At 44.2% G+C, this 21172-nt stretch overlaps 1 protein-coding gene and 1 pseudogene across 1 annotated transcript in view; one reads left to right on the top strand and one right to left on the bottom strand.

Annotated features, from left to right (window-relative positions):
• The window catches only part of LOC141082292 (uncharacterized), a 987535-nt gene that overhangs the window by 297637 nt on the left and 668726 nt on the right, over positions 1-21172 (bottom strand). The window lies entirely within an intron of this gene.
• Positions 737-16307, top strand: LOC141082351 (uncharacterized; annotated as a pseudogene).

Genomic DNA, 21172 nt, shown 5'->3' with positions numbered 1-21172 from the left:
GTAGGGTGTGGTACTTTCCAATTGGCTGAAGTAGGGAGCAGATTACTCCACCTGGACAGCAGGAACAGATCCCAGATGAGATTGGACACACCATATGCAGAAGCCCTAATATAACTAAATGACAGAAAACCAGAATAGTAGAAATCCCCATAAAGTGATTCCATTTTATGTGATTTCCATTTTATAAATTAATTCACTGAGGGTTATAATCCTTAGGAGGAGTGAATATTTTGACTCCACAGCCACTTTCTGGAAATTAACACGCAGTGGATGTTGGAGAGTGAAAATTACACATTTGCCATTTTATTCCCCAGCACATAGTGCCCAGATTGTGCTCCAGGAGACACCGCAAATTAAGTGGATTCTTCTCACTATAATATTGCTAAATACTGGGATCCTAAATGTTGTTTGCGCACACTGCAAGGCTCCGAAGGGAGAGCGGATTTTGCCGGATTGGGTTATAGAAACCCTGTTGCTTTTCAACAGTCTTTGAGCCACTAATAGTGTGGGAACCTCTGTTTTTCCATTGACAGATGATGGACCTGAGTGGGGACTTGTTTTTGTGAGATGAGAATTGGTATTATTTTCGCCTACATAACATTGATTGGTTTCTTTTTATTCAATATTTGGGAGGCAGAATGAACAAACAGTTGAACACCACACACTACTGGTTCATCCAACAAGGTTTTCTATTAGACTGTGAACTGTCATTGTCTTGGTAAATAAAGATTTTTACATAGCTTGCCATTTTTATTTACAGTTTAAGTAGAAACATTCAAAAATATAAAACTCAAGGATATTTTATTAAAATAATTGTTTTTTATCTTAGCAGAGGACTGTATCAGGAGATCAGAGGGACAGATGACATCTTCAACTTTTAAATCTGATGATCTTGAGATCCTACAAGATACAACTGAAGTGAATGCCATTACTCCAGATATACCATCATCCATTCACAGCCAAGATCTGTCATTTGATCCTATGAAACAGGTCCCATCTTCTGATTCATTACTGACTACTAAGGAAAATCAAAGTCACAAAAGAGGCAATAAAAAAAAAACTGCTCCTAAAGCAAAGAAGTCATTTTCAAGTTCAGAATGTGGGAAATATTTTACACGGAAATCATATTTTGTTAACCACCAGAGAATTCACACAGGGGAGAAGCGTTTTTCATGTTCAGAATGTGGGAAATGTTTTAATCTTAACTCAAAATTGGTTAGGCACCAGAGGAGTCACACTGGGGAGAAGCATTTTTCCTGTTCAGAATGTGAGAAATGTTTTAATCAGAAATCAGACCTTGTTATACACCAGAGAATTCACACAGGGGAGAAGCCTTTTTCCTGTTCAGAATGTGGGAAATGTTTTAATATTAACAAACATTTGATAAGGCACTGGAGAATTCACACAGGGGAGAAGCCTTTTTCCTGTTCAGAATGTGGGAAATGTTTTAAACAAAAATCACATTTTATTACTCACCAGAGAACTCACACAGGGGAGAAGCCTTTTTCCTGTTCAGAATGTAGGAAATGTTTTAGCAAAAAATCAAATTGTGTTATGCACCAGAGAACTCACACAGGGGAGAAACCTTTTTCTTGTTCAGAATGTGGGAAATGTTTTAATCTTAACTCAAATTTGGTTAGGCACGAGAGAACTCACACAGGGGAAAAGCCTTTTTCCTGTTCAGAATGTGGGAAATGTTTTAATCTTAACTCAAGTTTGGTTAGGCACCAGAGAACTCACACAGGGGAGAAACCTTTTTCCTGTTCTGAATGTGGGAAATGTTTTAATCTTAACTCAAATTTGGTTAGGCACCAGAGAACCCACACAGAGAAGAAGCCTTTTTCCTGTTCAGAATGTGGGAAATAGGGAAATATTTTATCCGGAAAGAGCATCTTGTTAGACATCAGAGCAGTCACACAGAGGAGAAGCCTTTTTCATTTTCTTAATGTGGGAAATATTTTACTTGGAAATCAACTGTTAATAAACATCAGAGACTACACATAGGGGAGAAGCCTTTTTTGCTCAGAATGTTGGAATCATTTTAACCAAAATTGGATCTTCTTAAAGGGGTTGTCTCTTGTCATTCCTCATGTTTGCTGACAAAAGGATAAAACTAAAGTTTATTACTTACAAATGTAAATCTATACCCATAATTCACCCCCTGAAGGTTAGTCAGAAGGTGACTAATAGAAAAAACATATATCCCACATCTCAGAATATAGGGTGAGGTGACGTATACACACTCACTCTCCAAGCCTCTAATTTCTATGTGTTTCATCATCCTCACCAATGACGACTCATCAGGAGACCATTTAATATTGACTTATATTCAAGCGAGACTAGACAAAAAAAACTAAAATCATGTATCATGTTATCCGAAACAGTCAGAAAACTAGCCACATATTGGCAGATCCCAGACCTCAGACTATATACTGTGTAAGTTTATAAGCCCCTCCAGTGTCAGGAATAGATAGTATGTGAAAATACAGTTTTATTCTTGTGATTTTTCTCCTATAGGGACTGCCCTTGTTTGGTATTGTAACAGCTGTTAATTAATAGTGCAGACAAATTGGAAATTATCTCTGAAAGTTAAGTGTTCCCTGAGCAGTATATACTGTATTTTCACATACTATCTATGTGATAGATACCTGGCCGACCTCTTCGTGAGGTCTAAGGTCCATTACCATTCTATAGGCCTGCTCAAATTTTACCAAAAAAGAGAATGGATCATCGGAAATATTTGTTTGTAAATTCCCTAAAATATCAACTGTAGGCATGTCTTTGGGTCGCCCTCGCACACCCAGGGCAGCGGGGTACTCGGTACCGGGCCGGTGTCAGGCGGGAATGTGTCACAGCAGCGGTGACCTGGTCCGTGGCCCTGGGCGCCCAATATCAGTGGCGGTGATGTAGTTAATGGTAGAATAGTTTGTGACGCCACCCGTGGTGTTTGGCAAGTAAGGTGTTGAGCCAACGCTGCATACAGATCTGTTGGGACTGATGGTGTGGTGCAGCAGAGATGGTATAGCTCCCCACAGGTGGAGCTGTAGTCCCAGGGCAGTGTAGGTGCAATGGATGAGGAGAGGCGCAGAATGATATTGAGGCTGGTGCCCAGGTGTAGTGGTGCTGGAATAACTGGAGGACACCAGAGTATGCGGTTCCAAAGCTTTACTCACTGTTTGCAGTTCACACAACTGCCTGCCTCCGTACTGTGTTCTCCAGGTCAGGACTCCAGCCAACCTCCAGGCAGGATAGGATTCTCCCTTCCACACTCCGCCAATATGTACCTTCACTGAACGACTACTCCAATGCGCCTTTAGGTGCGAAGCACTCCAGTACTTAATTACCCTGGAATACCTCTCTCTAGGTGTTCCTAGTCTTTACTTGTATGACAGACAGCTGTAGCCTGCTTCGGGGACTCCTCACTGCGTCCTGGCTCTCTATTCAGTTGCTGTTGTGTCCCAAGTCTATGATGGGAGCAAGGTGTTAGCGGCTCACTACTCCTCCGGTGTCTGTTGCCGGACATAAAGATCCAATCAACCTCGGGGACTGGGACCCGGCCTTTGCGTTCTCTGGACTGGAAGGGTTCTCTGTCTTTCTTCAACCAGCTTCCCACCATCCTTCTATTCTCCTTCGTTCCGATCTGTTCTATCTCTCTTATGGAAGGTTAGGTTATCAATCTTATCAGTCTCTTTCTCTGGTCTTTCTCATGCCAGCAGCCCAGATCACTGGGACCTGCTGCAGCACGTCCCTCAGACACCTATCTTCTCCTCTAACCAACTGCTCACTAACTCTCACTCTTCCCACTCTTTTGCATCATCTCACTCCACCCGCCTCCCAGCACATCTCGTGTTACGAAGCAGGGTTCCACGAGGGGTGCTCTGCTAACCCCCAGCCTGAAGCTGTTAGGTGGCCCCACTGAACTATCCTGTGTGTGGAATGCAGGTGTGGAGTGTGGTCAGGAGCTCCCACCTTACCTGGATGGTGGGGAACTACACCTTAGGAGAAGGTGCAGTACCTCTGTGGCAACTGAAGCCTCAGGGGCGCCACATACCCCCCGTTAAGCACAGCATGTCCGCGGGCTGCAAGACAACAAAAGGTACAATACAGGAACACACAAAAATTTGTAAATGCTGTTTAACAATACTTATCTAATCTTTCTAATGTAGGAGGCACATTTCTTAAACGTTACAAACAGGCTAACTTCCTATCTTAGTATCAAAAATTTACTTAAGTGCAATTCTTAATTCAAAGTGCTATACTCAACACAATTTCTTTATTACATTTGCTATCAATTATTCTCTTTTTCTCTTTCTCTACTGGACGCAAGACACTGACCATCTACTCTTGGCCTGTCACCTGTCACTTTCAATTCTTCAGTCTTTATTCAATTCTCACATTCTATCTCAAAACTTTTCTAACTCTATAAAAGACATTTACTTTTCATAAGACACAACATTATCAAATACGTTATCATAAAACATTCAAAATTCTTGCAAAGTGCTGAACACTGCTCCCAGCCGGGATTTCTTTCAGTGTCCCTTGAGGTAGACATCATTCTTCGAAAAGTGTCCATTCAAAAACATCATCTTCGCAAAGTCTTTATATGTAAAACCAAGAGAGAGCACCCAAAGGGGTGCAAACTATTTACAAGAAAGTTTTGGATCACACAGCGTTCATGATCTCCACAGTTCCATTTGTAGAAAAACACTGCCAATCAAAAGCAGGCAACAAAAGTGCTACCATAAAAACATGATAGCAAACAAGGCACAACTGGTGCAAAGAAAACCCTCCTGGGTAACGAGATTTTGTAAATTATTTTAACGGCTACCAGATTCCAAGTAGTCATTAGCAATCCGCAGGTACTCCTCTTCCCACGATGTCAAGCCAAAGATCTTTGGTTTGGGCCGCCAAACTGGAGGTGATGCAATAGCAGCCTTGTTCTTGGAAACAGGTACCTGAGCAGTCTGTGGGGTACCGGTGGATGGAGCATTGACTGGTCTTGATGGCAGGTACCTCTCGATGAACTCTGCAGGGATATGTCGTACATTCAGGGTGTACCATCCCCTGAGTCATGAGGCAGGGTAAACGTCACATATTCCCCAGGCTGCAGGTCTCCATCTGGATGCCCTCTCCTCAGATGGGGCTCCACATCCCGCCGGTTGAAGAACAGGTCACCAATGCTTTGGGGTCCGTGATGAATCCAAAACCTCTCTCCTTATTCACATTAAGCACCTGCCCCTAACCAGCTGCATCCTGGGAACCATAATGCCCAGCACGGGTCCTCACTTTTCTCTTCAGATCCGGGCCCAGTACAGCCAATCTCCTCTGCTCCCTCTCCCGGTACTCATCTGCCAGCTTTTTAATGGTGGCTCGACAATAGGCCTCATTCTGCTCCTCCCGGGGCCTGCTTTGGCCTACTGTGGCATGCAGTGCCACCGTTGGGGGTTCCGGTATCTCCTCCCGGGGACTGGCTTCCCGGTCCCAGACCAGGTCTAACACAACCTGGCCGGCCGTTGCAACGGTGGGGCAACCCCGGGTCTTCTCAGGGGAAGGAACATCAGACATACCTGAGGTCTCTCGGCAGTGCGGCCTCGGCTCCGGTGCAGATGATGAAGGAGCAGTTGCGGGTTCTGGATCCGCAGGGGTCTGTGGGGACCGGCGCAGCCGCGCCAGGTCCAGGCGGGAGCTCTGCTTCCACTCCCGGGTCCTCCGGTAACTTCTCCGGGCCGGTGGTGCTCAACCGCACGGTCAAAGTAGATGTGTAGGTCAGCGCCGCCCGGGGACAGTCCAGTGCGGTAGCCACGGGTACCAATGGAGAGGGTGGTACCGCTGGTGTAGGCCCCGCCGGGGCGCGCTGCCGTCTCAGCTTCTCCAGCGCTTCTCTTCGTAGCTGCAGACGGGTAGTCAGTTCAGCGATTTCATCTTCTAATTGCTGGCGGTTCATTCCGGAGTTCGGGTTGGAGCCGTCAGCCATGGCGCCAAGGGTTTGCACTTGCCCGCGCCCCGCAGGCCTCTTTCCCTCACTCTCCAAAATGGCGTTCTGGCGTTCTTCTCCTTGCTCCACCCTTCTGCTCGCCACTGGCTTCCTCTGCCCCTCCTTCCGGGGTGGCATCTTCTTCCAGCGCCTCCATACCAAGCCAGTATACGAACCCCTCGGGGGTGGGCCATGCATCTGTCACATAGTAATTCAGGCAGGGACGGCCCAATACTCTTCGCGGTCTTTTCTTAGGACCTCCCATCTCTTCACGCCCTTCTTCTCCGCACCAGCGGCCATTTCTTATGTCCATTTTAGAGTCTATTAAATTTGGTCTTCTGCACATTTTCAAAAGTTGTAAATCCAAGGCACACAGAACCCGATGGCATCGGGTCTCGTCATCCTGTTCGTGACACCAAAATTGGGTCGCCCTCGCACACCCAGGGCAGCGGGGTACTCGGTACCGGGCCGGTGTCAGGCGGGAATGTGTCACAGCGGCGGTGACCCGGTCCGTGGCCCTGGGCGCCCAATATCAATGGCGGTGATGTAGTTAATGGTAGAATAGTTTGTGACGCCACCCGTGGTGTTTGGCAAGTAAGGTGTTGAGCCAACGCTGCATGCAGATCCGCTGGGACTGATGGTGTGGTGCAGCAGAGATGGTATAGCTCTCCACAGGTGGAGCTGTAGTCCCAGGGCAGTGTAGGTGCAATGGATGAGGAGAGGCGAAGAATGGTATAGATGTTGTTACTCAGGTGTAGCGGTGCTGGAATAACTGGAGGACACCAGAGTATGCAGTTCCAAAGCTTTACTCACTGTTTGCAGTTCACACAACTGCCTGCCTCCGTACTGTGTTCTCCAGGTCAGGACTCCAGCCAACCTCCAGGCAGGATAGGATTCTCCTTTCCACACTCCGCCAATATGTACCTTCACTGAACGACTCCTCCAATGCGCCTTTAGGTGCGAAGCACTCCAGTACTTAGTTACCCTGGAATGCCTCTCCCTAGGTGTTCCTAGTCTTTACTTGCATGACAGACAGCTGTAGCTTGCTTTGGGGACTCCTCACTGCATCCCAGCTCTCTATTCAGTTGCTGTTGTGTCCCAAGTCTATGATGGGAGCAAGGCGTTAGCGGCTCACTACTCCTCCGGTGTCTGTTGCCGGACATAAAGATCCAATCAACCTCGGGGACTGGGCCCCGGCCTTTGCGCTCTCTGGACTGGAAGGTGTTGTGAGTTCATTTTCCCCTTCATTACTGAGGCCCGAGGAACTCCCTCTTCTGATAAAGAAAGGTAGTGAGCCTGATTATCAAACACCTGAGGCTGATGATGATGACTGGCTGAGTGGAGTTACTGACTGGATATAAGGCTGCCGACGCCCTTCTACCCTGGGGGTGATTTCTCTGTGGGATCCTTGGAGACCAGTCTGAATTCCTGCTCTAAAGCTAAGTTTGCTGCTCAGCCTTTTGCTTTTGTGCTTAGACTTTGTTTTGCTTTGTTTTTCTGGATTTCTGCCATTCCCTGCTGGGGTGTGCTGAATTCATTTAGCTCTGTCTTCTGAAAATACCTGAGTGCTGATTTAGTTTTTGAAGCCTAGCTGCTTCAGGGCCTTTTTCATATCAGCTTGTTGGCTTATGTCTTTGATAGGGTTTTGGCAGATTGCAGACAGCAGCCTTCCTGTCCTTTCCTATCTAGGTAGTTTTGGGCCCCGTCTTTGCTCAGTCTATCTTTCTGTCTGTGTTAGTATTTTCATCTTGCTTCACCGTCATTATATGTTGGGGGCTGCCTATTGCTTTGGGGTCTGCTCTGGGGCAGTTTAGATTTCCCCTTTCTTTCTTTAGGCCTATGTATTTCTCCGGCTGTGATCGAGGGGTCTAGGGCATTGTAGGAACCCCCCACGGCTACTGCTAGTTGTGTTGATAGGTTCAGGGGTCTGCAATCTGATAGTTGCCAACTTCTCTGGTTTTCTGGACTTAGCTTGTATTTCTGCTTTTGCCTCCTACGGTGACTCATTCATAACAGAATCACCCGCCATACCGCAGATTCTAGGGAACTCAATAGCAGGAAAGAATTGTTAAAAAAAAAAAAAAAAAAAGTGTATATTTTTTCCTCTATATCTCTGAGGCCGTAGGGGGAATTTTTTTTTTTTTCTCTCAATGGAGATAAATCAATTGTCTGATCGTGTGGAGCAGCTCGCTGCGGAAGTGCGGGGAATTTCCGCCTACCTTGCTCATTCACATGCTGCTGAACCAAAGATTCCTACACCTGATGTATTTTTTGGGGATCGGTCTAAATTTTTGAATTTCAAAAATAATTGTAAATTATTTTTTGCCTTGAAGCCTAACTCGTCAGGGAGCTCCACGCAGCAGGTTAAAATTGTCATCTCTTTGCTGCGTGGCGATCCCCAGGATTGGGCGTTTTCTTTGAAACCAGATGATCCTATTCTGACTAATGTGAACGCATTCTTTCAAGCTTTGAGGTTGTTGTATGACGAACCTAATGCCATTGATCAGGCTGAAAAGACCCTGCTGGCATTGAGCCAGGGTCGTGATTCTGCAGAATTGTACTGTCAAAAATTCCGAAAGTGGGCAGTACTTACTACCTGGAATGATAATGCCTTGGCTGCTCTCTTTCGGAAGGGGTTGTCAGAAGCCGTAAAAGATACTATGGTGGGATTTCCTGTTCCCTCTGGTCTTGACGATTCTATGTCATTAGCCATTCAGGTTGATCGGCGTTTGCGCGAACGCAAAGCTGCACGAGAGGTGTTGACACCTGTTGAACAAATGTCTGAACCTATGCAATGTGATAGAGTTTTTTCCAGAGAGCAGCGTCAGGAGTTCAGAAGGCGTAATAAGTTGTGTTTTTTCTGTGGAGATGCCTCGCATATTATTTCTGTCTGTCCTAAACGAGAGAAACGCTTTGCACACACATTTTTTCTGTTGGGGGTGTTCAACCTAAGTTTCTTCTGGCTATTACTCTGATCTGCTCCCTGTCCACATTTTCCGCCAAGGCTTTTGTGGATTCGGGAGCAGCCCTAAACCTAATGGACTTGGATTTTGCTAAACGTTGTGGATTTCCGATGACACCTCTGCAGACGCCTATCCCTTTGAGGGGGATTGATGCTACTCTTTTGGCTAAAAATAAACCCCAGTTTTGGACCCAGGTGGTAATGCGGGTCGCCCCAGACCATCAAGAAAATTGCAGATTTTTGGTGTTGCATAATCTGCATGATACTATTGTTCTGGGGTTTCCCTGGTTACAGATTCATAATCCAGTTTTGGATTGGAAATCTGTGTCTGTGGTGAGTTGGGGTTGTCGGTGTGCCTTTAGTGAGGCTCCGGTGTTTTCCACCTCTCCTCAGTCGCATGATGTTCCTGATTATTTGGCGGACTTTTATGATGTATTTAGTGAGAATGAGTCTGCGTCTCTGCCTCCTCATAGGAGTTATGACTGTGCAATTGAACTGAGCCCGGGGTGTAAATTTCCCAAGGGTCGGCTCTTCAATTTATCTGTACCCGAGCACGAGGCTATGCGATCCTATATTAAGGAGGCGTTGGAGAAGGGTCATATTAGACCATCCTCGTCACCCTTAGGTGCCGGTTTTTTTTTTGTAGCCAAAAAGGATGGATCATTAAGACCTTGTATTGATTATCGTGCCCTCAACAAAATTACTGTTAAATATCAGTATCCGTTACCTCTGATTTCTTATCTATTCTCCAGAGTTAAAGGTGCTTGCTGGTTTACCAAGCTTGACCTCAGAGGGGCGTATAATCTTATTCGCATTAAGCATGGGGATGAATGGAAGACGGCGTTTAATACTCCGGAGGGACATTTTGAGTACCTGGTGATGCCTTTTGGGCTCACTAATGCCCCTTCTGTCTTCCAGTGCTTCATGAACGATATTTTCCGAGATTTTGTCGATAAATTTTTGATTATCTATCTGGATGATATTTTGATCTTCTCCAAGGATTGGGATTCTCATGTGGAACATATTCGGACTGTGTTCCGTATCTTGAGTGAGAATTCCCGGTATGTCAAAGGATCTAAATGCCTTTTTGGAGTACAGAGGATTTCTTTTTTGGGATTTATTTTGTCCCCGTCAACTATTGAAATGGACCCGGCCAAGGTACATGCCATTCACGATTGGGTTCAGCCCACTTCTTTGAAGGCCCTCCAGAAGTTTTTGGGTTTTGCTAATTTTTATCGGAAATTTATAGCTAAATTTTCTAGTATTGCCAAGCCATTGACTGATTTGACTAAAAAGGGTGCTGATGTGTTGAAATGGTCTCCGGAAGCTGTTTCTTCCTTTCAGGAGCTGAAGCGAAGATTCACCTCCGCCCCGGTTTTGCGGCAACCTGATGTCTCACTTCCATTCCAGGTAGAGGTGGATGCTTCTGAGATTGGTGCAGGAGCTGTTTTGTCCCAAAAGGATCCTGTAACATCTAAAATGAATCCCTGTGCTTTCTTTTCCCGAAAGTTTTCTCCACCTGAACGTAACTATGATGTGGGGAATAGGGAACTGTTGGTCATGAAATGGGCATTTGAGGAGTGGAGACATTGGTTGGAGGGAGCTAAGCATCAAGTCGTGGTCCTCACTGACCACAAGAATTTGATTTACCTAGAGTCGGCTAAGCGCTTGAACCCTAGACAAGCTAGGTGGGCCTTGTTTTTTACACGTTTTGATTTTGTGGTTTCTTTTCTTCCTGGAACAAAGAATGTCAAGGCAGACGCCCTCTCTAGGAGCTTCTTTGCTGATTCTCCTGTGGTGACCAAGCCTGCTACCATCTTAGGCGAAGGGGTAGTTCTTTCTGCCATCTCGCCCGATTTGAGACGTGCTCTGGAAGAGTTCCAGGAGGACAAACCTGAGCGTTGTCCCAGTGGAAAGTTGTATGTTCCTGACCAGTGGAAGAAGAGAGTGATGTCTGAAGTTCATTGCTCTGCTTTGGCTGGTCATCCAGGTATTTTTGGTACTAGAGATCTGGTGAGTCGGTCTTTTTGGTGGCCCTCCTTGTCTCGTGATGTCAGGAATTTTGTGCAGTCCTGTGGGACGTGCTCCCGGTCCAAATCGTGTTCTCGCTCTAGTGGGTTGTTGATGCCTTTGCCTGTCCCCAAGAGGCCATGGACCCATATTTCAATGGATTTCATCTCTGATATGCCTGTCTCTCAAAGCATGACTGTTATTTGGGTGATTTGTGATAGGTTCTCTAAGATGGTTCATCTTGTACCACTCCCTAAGTTGCCGTCTTCCTCTGAGTTGGTGCCCCTGTTTTTACAACAGGTCGTTCGCTTGCACGGGATTCCTGAGAACATTGTATCTGACAGAAGAGTTCAGTTTGTGTCTAGATTTTGGAGGACTTTCTGTTCCAAGCTGGGAATTCAGTTGTCCTTCTCCTCTGCTTTTCACCCTCAGACCAATGGGCAGACAGAGAGAACAAACCAGACCTTGGAGTCGTATTTGAGATGTTTTATTTCCGCTGATCAGGATGATTGGGTTTCATTTTTGCCCTTGGCCGAATTTGCTTTAAATAATAGAGTTAGTTCTGCCACTTTGATGTCACCTTTTTTTTGTAACTTTGGGTTTCATCCTCGATTTTCTTCAGGGCAGGTGGAGCCCTCTGCCTGCCAAGGTGTTGACACTGTGGTGGAGAGAATGCACCAGATCTGGGACCAAGTGGTGGATAAGTTATCTCTCTCCCAGGAAAAGGCCCAGCGGTTTTCCAACCGACATAGGACCATTGGTCCCCAGTTTAAGGTTGGTGATATGGTGTAGTTATCATCAAAAAATATTGCTATGAAGGTGGCTTCTCCTAAGTTTAAGCCTAGATTTATTGGACCTTACAAGATTGTGGAGATTATTAATCCGGTCTCTTTTCGTTTGGCTCTTCCTGTCACATTTAAAATCCATAATGTGTTCCATAAATCTTTGTTGAAGAGGTTTGTTGAACCTGTTGTTCCGGGGGTGGCACCTCCAGACCCTGTATTGGTTGAAGGTAACATGGAATATGAGGTAGAGAAAGTACTGGATTCCCGTCTGGCTAGACGGAGACTCCAGTATTTGGTTAAGTGGAAGGGTTATGGTCAGGAGGATAATTCCTGGGTCTCTGCCTCTGATATTCATGCCAAAAGATTGGTGCGTGCCTTTCATCGGGCTCACCCTGATCGCCCTGGTGGCGTAGTTGAGGGTTCGGTGACCCCTCCTCAAGGGGGAGGTACTGTTGTGAGTTCATTTTCCCCTTCATTACTGAGGCCCGAGGAACTCCCTCTTCTGGTAAAGAAAGGTAGTGAGCCTGATTATCAAACACATCAGGCTGCTGATGACTGGCTGAGTGGAGTTACTGACTGGATATAAGGCTGCCGACGCCCTTCTGCCCTGCGGGTGTTTTCTCTGTGGGATCCTTGGAGACCAGTCTGAATTCCTGCTCCTCTAAAGCTAAGTTTGCTGCTCGGCCTTTTGCTTTTGTGCTTAGACTTTGTTTTGCTTTGTTTTTCTGGATTTCTGCCATTCCCTGCTGGGGTGTGCTGAATTCATTTAGCTCTGTCTTCTGAAAATACCTGAGTGCTGATTTAGTTTTTGAAGCCTAGCTGCTTCAGGGCCTTTTTCATATCAGCTTGTTGGCTTATGTCTTTGATAGGGTTTTGGCAGATTGCAGACAGCAGCCTTCCTGTCCTTTCCTATCTAGGTAGTTTTGGGCTCCGTCTTTGCTCAGTCTATCTTTCTGTCTGTGTTAGTATTTTCATCTTGCTTCACCGTCATTATATGTTGGGGGCTGCCTATTGCTTTGGGGTCTGCTCTGGGGCAGTTTAGATTTCCCCTTTCTTTCTTTAGGCCTATGTATTTCTCCGGCTGTGATTGAGGGGTCTAGGGCATCGTAGGAACCCCCCACGGCTACTGCTAGTTGTGTTGATAGGTTCAGGGGTCTGCAATCTGATAGTTGCCAACTTCTCTGGTTTTCTGGACTTAGCTTGTATTTCTGCTTTTGCCTCCTACGGTGACTCATTCATAACAGGAAGGGTTCTCTGTCTTTCTTCAACCAGCCTCCCACCGTCCTTCTATTCTCCTTCGTTCCGATCTGTTCTATCTCTCTTATGGAAGGTTAGGTTATCAATCTTATTAGTCTCTTTCTCTGGTCTTTCTCGTGCCAGCAGCCCAGATCACTGGGACCTGCTGCAGCACGTCCCTCAGACACCTATTTTCTCTCTCCTCTAACCAACTGCTCACTAACTCTCACTCTTCCCACTCTTTTGCATCATCTCACTCCACCCGCCTCCCAGCACATCTCATGTTACGAAGCAGGGTTCCACGAGGGGTGCTCTGCTAACCCCCAGCCTGAAGCTGTTAGGTGGCCCCACTGAACTATCCTGTGTGTGGAATGCAGGTGTGGAGTGTGGTTGTGGAATGCAGGTGTGGAGTGTGGTCAGGAGCTCCCACCTTACCTGGATGGTGGGGCACTACACCTTAGGAGAAGGTGCAGTACCTCTGTGGCGACTGAAGCCCCACGGGCGCCACATCTTCTCCGGTTGTAAACAATACCAATTGTCTAAGTCTGTCTTCTTTTGTACTATGTGTCATTTCATGATCATCATTTAATCTGGGTGTGGTCAGTAATCTTTTTCCCATATGTGAAGGTAGCCATACTTTGAATATCTTATTTTTTTGTTCATCATTAAGATTGAATTTGTGTTTGATTCAAAAATGTCCGCATTATAAAAGGCGTCCATCTTATCGTTGTAATTTGGAATGTCTTTTACAATTTTCATTAACTGATCGTGTATTTTCAGATTAATGCGTGCTTCTCTGTCATGTAATTTTTTTCCATTGTATGTCATCTGCCCATAAATCCTCTACTGTGACATCTGGATCTTGTGTGTCTGGTACAAATGATGAGGCAGCAGCACTGTCCTCCTGTTTACCTGTTGATCTTGTATTAGCAGAAACCTTTTTTATGTCTGGTCGCAATTTGGACAATAACTCTGTCCGAGTATCAATCTGATCTTCCAATTATTGTTCAATATGCTCTGACAATATCAAACAATTTGGATCATCAAAGTAATCCCCGTCAGACTCCTGTGTGTCACCGTGTTTGTCAGTGTGATCAGTTTCCTGTGTGACAGTACAAGTTTTATATGTTTCAGTTTTCTTAAAGACTAAATTATTGTACACTCGGACCATGTGCATGACATTTTGAAGCTTTCTTTGTAACTTTTTTACTGAGAAAAACCTCTTATCAATTTTAACATTTTCTGCTTCACATTGATTATACAAACTAGACCATAATTGTGCATCTGTATGACTATGAACATACTTAAACTCTATGTTACTTTTCTTAGAATAATTATGTATAAAATCCATTTTCTCACCTATGGAGCGTCTTTTCCTCTGCTGGGTTGATCCAACCGTCTATGGATGGTCCTTTGTCTTTACTGAAATCCTTAGACCTCCGTCTGGATGGGACGCATGCAGCTCTTTATGGTTGGAGATCCTTACACGTAGTCTGTAGATTCAGTCTGATCTTTGTGACGTGAAATGATGGAATTCCTGAGGAGACTTTGTACAGGTGTGTTTTTAGCAGAGTTTTCCCCCCCGTGTACAAACGATGAAGGAATGCCAGCCAAAATTAGCACAAAAGGTCAACCTGGCCTGAGCTTGCCAAAATGAAAATATCTCTTTCTTACTTTTCAAGTAAGAGCACGGTGAGGATAAAAAGGAAAAGCGATGCTGAATTGTGGATAAAATAAATCTTGTTTAATTGTTCATTCAAAAAATGATTACAAAAATGAAGAAAAGTGAGTACATGACAGGCAATAAAAATTGAAGGAAAAAACAAACATTCAACTGTTCTTACATATGGCCTTGAGTTGAGCAGCTGTGGTCCGTGTGTTCGAGAGTCTCCAGCTTATGGGAGATCTCCTGAACAAGAGTAAGGCTGGCTTTTATACTATTTTGACCCATAGACTTGCATTAGTGTCTGTCCTATAACCACATATGGTGATTTGCCGCTATATTCGTAGCCTCTTCCATATTAGAAGAACTTTAGTTATTTTAACACTTTGCATATAGTTATTATCTTAGCCTAAGAAACTTAAACCTATGGAGAACCATTCACTATCTAAATAGTCACATATTGACAGTTCTGACAAGTGACCTATAGGTTTGACAACCAGGGAACAGATGTATCAGCCAAAATCCTCAGAATAGCTCTCTCATCCACTGAGTTTCTGCTAGCTAGTTAGACTCTGCATATGTGAATTAATCTATATTTTTTATTATAGAAATACTGATATTTTACAACATAACATTGATTGGTTTCTTTTTATTCGATATTTGGGAGGCAGAATGAACAAACAGTTGAACACCGCACACTACTGGTTCATCCAACAAGGTTTTCTATTAGACTGTGAACTGTCATTGTCTTGGTAAATTAAGTTTTTTACATAGCTTGCCATTTTTATGCACAGTTTAAATAGAAATGTTCAAAAATATAAAACTCAAGGATATTTTATTAAAAAATAATTGTTTTTTATCTTAGCAGATGACTGTAACAGGAGATCAGAGGGACAGCTGACATCTTCAATTGTTAAATCTGATGATCTTGAGATCCTACAAGATACAACAGAAGTGATTGCTATTACTCCAGATATACCATCATCTATTCACAGCCAAGATCTGTCATCTGATCCTATGAAACAGGTCCCATCTTCTGATTCATTACCGACTACTAAGGAAAATCAAAGTCACAAAAGAGGCATTAAAAAAACAAACTGCTCCTAAAGCAAAGAAGTCATTCTCATGTTCAGAATGTGGGAAGTATTTTACATGGAAATCACATTTTGCAAAGAACTCACACAGGGGAGAAGCCTTTTTCATGCTCAGAATGTGGGAAATGTTTAAAAAAAAAAATCAGATAGGGTTAGGCACCAGAGAACTCACACAGGAGAGAAGCCTTTTTCATGTTTAGAATGTGGGAAATGTTTTAACAATAAATCAGTTTGTGTTAAGCACCAGAGAACTCACACAGGGGAGAAGCCTTTTTCATGTTTAGAATGTGGGAAATGTTTTCCACAGAGATCAAATTTTGTTACCCACCAGAGAATTCACACAGGGGACAAGCCTTTTTCATGTTCGGAATGTGGGAAATATTTTAACAATAAGTTTGTGTTAAGCACCAGAGAATCCACACAGGGAAGAAACCTTTTTCCTGCTCAGAATGTGGGAAATGTTTTAACAATAAATCAGATTGTGTTAAGCACCAGAGAATCCACACAGGGGAGAAGCCTTTTTCCTGTTAATGTGGGAAATATTTTAACCAGAAAGCGCTTCTTGATCTCCATCAGAGCTGTCACACACATTTTCATTTTCTTAATGTGGGAAATTTTTTACTTGGAAATCAACTGTTAATACACATCAGAGATGTCACATAGGGGAGAATCCTTTTATATGTTCATAATGTTGAAATAGTTTTAACCAAAATTGAACCTTCTTAAATGGGTTGTCTGTTGCCATTCCTCATGTTTGCTGACGAAAGGATAAAACTAAACCTTATTAATTGCAAATATAAATCTATACCCATAATTCACCCCCTGAAGGTTAGTCGGAAAGTGACTAATAGAAAAAAACATATACCCCACGTCTCAGTATATAGGGTGAGGTGATGTATACACACTCACTCTCCAAGCCTCTCATTTCTACTGGTTTCGTGGTTGTCACCAAAGACGACTCATCAAGAGACTATATAATATTGGCATATACTCAAGCGAGACTAAACAAAAAAAAACCTAAAATCATGTATCATGTTATCAGAAACAGTCAGAAAACTAGCCACATATTGGCAGATGCCAGACCTCAATCTATATACTTCGGAAGTTTATAAGCCACTCCAGTGTCAGGAATAGATAGTATGAATTTGAATTTACCAAGTGGCTGCAATGAAACAATTTAAAAATTTAAAGGAGTCTGAATACTTTCCGTACCCACTGTATCAGTAAAAATAACTCCTCTTTATTAGGTAAAGTATAAAAGAATTGCGCCATTTTCCGATACCCGTAGCGTCTCTATTTTTCATGATCTCGGGTTGGGTGAGGGCTTATTTTTTGTGTGCCGAGCTGACGTTTTTAATGGAGACCATTTTGGTGCAGATACGATCTTTTGGTCATCCTTTATTGCATTTTAATGCAATGTTGCGGCGACCAAAAAAAGTAATTCTGACGTTATGACATTTTTTCTCGTTACGCCATTTAGTGATCGGGTTAATTCTTTTTTATATTGATTTGGCGATTCTGAACGCGGCTATAACAAATATGTGTATGTTTGTTTTTTTATTGTTTTATTGTGAAGGGGGGTGATTAGAACTTTCATTTTTTTTATATTTTTAAAAACTTTTTTTTCTACCCATGGCATTGTGAAGACTTCTATTTGGTCATGAAAACAGACTTTTGTTTGTGTAAGTCGGTAATATTGACTTTTATTGTGTGCATATCCTTGATCACTAGTGATGTTTGCTGATATGCTAATTATGCCTTGTGTTACTGAGCCAGTTTGTTGAATTCTAAAGCTCCCATCACACTTAGTGATGCACCAGAGATCCCAACAATGATATGACCTTGTCAGGATCGCTGTTGTGTCGCTACATGATCGCTGGTGAACTGCCAAACAGGCAGATCTCACCAGCGATCAGGACCAGTGACGACGCGGGTAACAAGCACGCGCGTCGCTTAGTTACCCGCTGTCTACCTTGGATACCAGCGTGCTGGCGCTGGGAGCTGGTATCCAAAGTAAACAGCAGGTTTCTAAGCGCCGCTTAGTTACCCGCTGTTTACCTTGGATACTAGCTCAAGCTCACTGATCGATGGTCTCCCGCTGCCACACACAGCGATGCATGCTGGCCAGCAGGAGACCAACGATCGAAAAAATGTCCAGGGCATTCGAGCATGATCAGCGATACCCGGAGGGGGGGGCGGTCGCTGATACATGTCACACACAGCGAGATCGCTGGTGAGATTGCTGTTGCGTCACAAAACTTGTGACTCAACAGCGATCTCGCTAGCGGTCTCACTGTGTGTGACGGGGGCTTACAGTAGAAAGGGATAAACTATGCAAATAGTTTAAATAATCAATATTGCTATAATGCTATAATAATCTCATCTCCATTCTTACCCTTTATGTAAATACTGAATGAGAGACACTTGTTAAGTCTAAAAATAGGTTAAATGCCTCTGTATAAAGAGACTGAGAGAGAAACAGCCAGAGAGATTCTGCCAAGACATCTATACATCCAAAGTAAAAGAGACAGGACAGCAGCCACAACATCATCACAAGGGACACGGATCTATCATTCTATAGGAAACAACCTAGGGGTTTTCAGCCTCGGTTGGAAGAATACAGATGTGCTCCATTGGCCATCACTGAACCATGGATATGTTTGGAGAAGTCAGGTTGTGATTACCTCTTCTCTGTGTTCATGCCACAGGTGGAGTAGTCGACCCTGGAAGATGAAGCCAGGCTGTGATCCTCAGATCAACTGGCCTCGTATGGACTGTCATCTTCCAACACTTGTCATTACCTCCTCTCTGTATGTGTTCCACAGCTGGGGTAGTGACCCTGGAATGTCTGATGTCACAGCAGCTATTATCCCGGCGGGTCAGTAGAAGGGTGAGTCTGTAATGTGTGCCATCTTGGGTACTGTGCTGGGACTGTTCTATGTGTTATCTGCCTGTTTTGTAGTTCAATAAAGCATTGATCACACTGTTTAACCCTCACCCTGTGTTGTCTGAGTAGCGTTTTGAACATGTTAAAAGGAGAGGGGCAGTTTGGCAGGACGATCCCTGGTCCATGTGGTTTTGTCTAGTGGGCAGTGCTTATAGCATTCCAGCAGTGACAAGCATAGAGGTCTGCTGGAGACCTCTGGTTGTCATGCCAACCCATCGGTGACCCAAGATTATGTGACGGAGTCACCGATGGGCGGGATTTCCGTCAATCTTGCTGGAAGTGCGCATTAAATGCCGCTGTCAGAGGCTGTTAGGGGCAAATGGCAGCTGTTCAAAAGAGCTGACATGTGCCGGAAAATATGTGGGCTCACCGCCGGAGCCCACATCAAAGGGAGGAAGTACATTTATGCTTGATGTCGTAAAGGGGATTGTTTTTACAGAAACAGAATTAGTAATCAATCATGTATATGTACAAATAATTACAAAAATACACAGCTTCTGATGTTAAATAGTATAGAGGTAAGACAAGTCCTGCGATAGCACTGCTCCTACTCCAACCTCAGAGGCATCAATCTCTACAACAAAGGGGCAGTCTAGATCAGGCTGAATCAATAGCGGGTTAGAAGCAAAACATTCTTTTAAAACAGAAAATGCCTGAAGTGCCTCAGGCTTCCAATTAACCACATCCGCCCCTTTTAGGGTCAAATCCGTGAGTTGTTTAGTGATCTCCGAAAAACCTTTAATAAATTTGTGATAATAGTTGGTGAACACTAAGAATCACTGCAGCGATTTAAGAGACATGGGTTGTACCCATTCCTTAATGAGTTGGATCTTGTCAGGATCCATGCGAACCCTTTAGCTGAGACAATATACCCCAGAAACTGTACCTCCTCAGCCATAAAAACGCATTTCTCTAGTTTGGCGAATAGAGAATGTTCTTTAAGTCTCTGGAGAACAGAATAGACATGTTGGACGTGCATCATAAGGTCAGCAGAGTAGATCAGGATGTCATCCAAACAAATGACTACATATACTCCACAGATGTCTCTGAAGATATCGTTCACAAAATTCTGAAACACAGCAGGTGCGTTACTGAGCCCGAACGGCATTACAAGGTACTCAAAGTGGCCAAGGGGTGTGTTAAATGCGGTCTTCCACTCATCTCCCTTTCTTATACGGACAAGATTATATGCTCTACAGAGATCAAGCTTCATAAACCAACGGGCTCTCAACAGCTGATTAAAAAGATCAGGGATGAGTGGAAGCGGATGCTGTTTTTTTTACAGTGATTGCGTTTAACTCACGGTAATCAATGCAAGGTCTGAGACCACCATCTTTCTTTTCCACAAAAAAGAACCCAGCTCCAACAGGTGAGGTGGACGGTCTAATAAACCCCTTATGTAAACTGTCTGCTATGTAGTCTTTCATGGCCTGACGCTCTGGACCAGAGAGATTAAATATTCTCCCCTTTGGGAGCCGAGAATCTGGTATCAAGTTTATGGGGCAATCATACTCTCTGTGAGGGGGTAATTTCTCTGATTCCACTATGGAAAAAACATCCCCATAATCTCTAAATACGTACGGTACAAAGAGAGGTTTGATTTCAACTTGGTTCACCGATAGCGATATACAGTTGTCCTGACACTGTGGGCTCCAACGCACAATATCACCCAGGTGCCAGTCTATGACCGGATTATGTGTACGCAACCATGGCATACCCAAAATAACTGCGGTGATAAATTATCAATCACAAAAAATGACACATGTTCAGTATGTAGTGTCCCCACTGACATTGCAATTTCTGCAGCAACAAACTATACTCCACCCTGGACAATAGATGTGCCATTAATCGCAGTGGTTTTAATAGGGGCATTAAGCCTTAGCAGTGGTACACCAAGATTCTTTACCACTAAGAAATCCACAAAGTTTCCCTCAGAACCACTATCCACATAAGCCTCCAAACACAGAGACTTTTTAAGGTATGACAGAGAGATGGGTAAAAAAAACTTTAGCAGCATCTGCCAGCAGTACCTGGGTCCCTGGGCAGGCATGTACAGAGCTGACCAGGGGCTGACGTCCCGGGAGTGAAGACTTCTGACATCCAGCGTTTTCCCTGAAGTCTCCAGACTGCAGCATGCTTGTGTAGGAGAATGGGAGTGTTCCTCCATGCTGTGGAATGAACCAGGTAACAGGTGCTTTTACCCAAAGAATCAGCTCAGCCAGCGAGGCAGGAGAGGGAAAAAAAAAGTTCAGGGATAATGCTTTTATATATACGCTGGATATATAAAAACGATTTTGGGCCAGATATAATGTGACGACCGTCTGGTGCGAGTCTGGACTGCAACTGAGACAGCACCCCGAGCAAACCCGAGACCCTTTACCCCTATACAGGGATCTGGAATTACAGCAGAGTCCAGGAGGTAGCTGTCTCTATAAGAGCAGTGGACCAGAGCAGGACGGTCACCAGAAAGGGATAAATTAATGGAACCGAAGGAGTAGTCA

This window comes from Dendrobates tinctorius, unplaced genomic scaffold (genome assembly GCF_039654945.1).
Source record: "Dendrobates tinctorius isolate UK_male_01 unplaced genomic scaffold, ASM3965494v1 ptg000017l, whole genome shotgun sequence".
Taxonomy (NCBI): Eukaryota; Metazoa; Chordata; class Amphibia; order Anura; family Dendrobatidae; genus Dendrobates; species Dendrobates tinctorius.
This window is presented reverse-complemented; position numbering and strand designations above follow the sequence as displayed.